This window comes from Salmo trutta, chromosome 15 (assembly GCF_901001165.1).
Source record: "Salmo trutta chromosome 15, fSalTru1.1, whole genome shotgun sequence".
Classification (NCBI taxonomy): domain Eukaryota; kingdom Metazoa; phylum Chordata; class Actinopteri; order Salmoniformes; family Salmonidae; genus Salmo; species Salmo trutta.
The window spans coordinates 40,307,188-40,309,038 of record NC_042971.1 but is presented as its reverse complement, the minus strand read 5'-3'; positions in this window follow the sequence as shown (position 1 = coordinate 40,309,038).

Sequence of the window (1,851 nt, the reverse complement as noted above, 5' to 3'; positions counted from 1 at the left end):
TTTTATATAAGGGAATGCCAAAAACAATGCATGCACTGTTACCATGACATCACGGGCACATGTTCTACTCACCTCTCACAAACCTGCACGCAACCTGAACACCAACCCCCACTCCTCTCTCTCCCTCCCTCCCTCCCTCCCTCCCTCCCTCCCTCCCTCCCTCTCACCTCCCTCTATTTCTCCTTATGGTCCAAGACTCCATATATCTGTCTGCCCATCTTCCCCTTGATGCTGTTAGTGTTGGCTATGCACAGGTGTGGTAGAGTGTGTGTATCTGTGGGCAGATGGGTGGGTGGGGGTAGCCTACAGTATATACAGTCTCACACTGTCATAATATTAATCTAATGAATGTAACATTCAATGTCATGGCAGAATACTATACTGTGCTCATCTCTCCAGAGAGAGAGACAGAAGGGGATGGAATGGAGAAGGGGAAATGGACAGAATGTGATTAAGTGAATGAGGAGGAGGGGCGAGAGGATAGGGTGAGAAGGTGATAGCAGAGATAGATAGGTGTGGAGGGAGGGTGTAGGGAGGAGGTGCAGAACCATGATTCTCCTGTAATCCTTTCAACAGAAGCACGAGCCGGGTGATGTGTAACAGAAAGAACAAAAGTGAGATTAAAAAGAGGGACCATGTGTACAAGAGGATGATGAGAGACAGAGCGACAGTGAGAGAGAAAGATAGCTCTACCAAGACTTCACACTGAGGATTACCGAACAAAGCAGGGAAGAAGAGGTGGCGGTAGAATCGCTTATTCCAATAGTACAGGAGGAGAGAACAGAGACGGCACAAGGGAGGGAGGAATTCTTGATAGCACAAGTGAAGCAGCGATCAGGGTAGCAATCCGAGCACACTCGAGAAGGAAAGAGGGTAGCGAGAGAGAAAGAGAGTGAGCAGGTCTGAAGGTGGGGGGGTGTGGCATGCTTACGGAGTGTGACATTGATAGAGCGAACCAGAGAGAGAGAGCGCGCAGAAAGGATAGGGAGGAACAGGAGTGAGACCTAGAGAGAAATAAGTAATCACAGAGAGAGTGAACTCAACACACAAACACAAGGAAAGGGGGAAGAAGGAAGCGAGGAGAGAGAAAGAGCAAAGTGAGTAAGAGAGTGAAAGGAGAGGAACGAGATGATGGAACCCAGAAATAGTTTTACAGGAGGATAGCCATTCATCCCTGCTCTCTGCGGTAGACATGACTCCAGGTGGAGGACTCTGCTGGAATTAGCTAGAGGGACGATACAGGACAGCAGGTCTGCAGCACCACTGCCTCGGTGTATGCAGCAAGGCAGTTGATTTGTTACTGAGGGAGTGTGTCAGTGTGTGTGTGTGTGTGCCGGTGGGCTTTTTACAGTTTCTTGTAGTGATTGGGGGAGGAGCCACCGTTTCTCGTGACAAGACAATTCAGTAAGCAATACTGTGAATGCCAGGAGCTTTATTTGCAAATGTGTCTTTACATTCTAGCGTAGTAAATGCAGTAAGGATCCCAGGCAGTGACAGTTGTCATAGAGTTTGTGTGTGTGTGAGTGTATCTACGGCTCTGCATGGAGGTGAGCAGAGGAAGGGTCAGCTGGGTGCAGTGTGCTGGGTTTGAGGAGGAAGGTTATAGGGAAGGTACTGAACACAATGCAAGGACAAGAGCTTCGCACTGATGGGATGGAGTTCATATGAGGTACCAGGAGAGCCCTGGGTGTAGGGTGGAGGAAGGAGAAAGAAGGGGTAGGGAAGAGAGAGAGTGAGGGGGAGAAAAAGGGGGAGGAAGGAGATATAAAGGAGGAGGGAGAGAAGGAGAGCGAGAGAGTGAGCGAGATCATGGCTGTCAGATACAGTGAGCTATAGTATAGATCTGAGTGG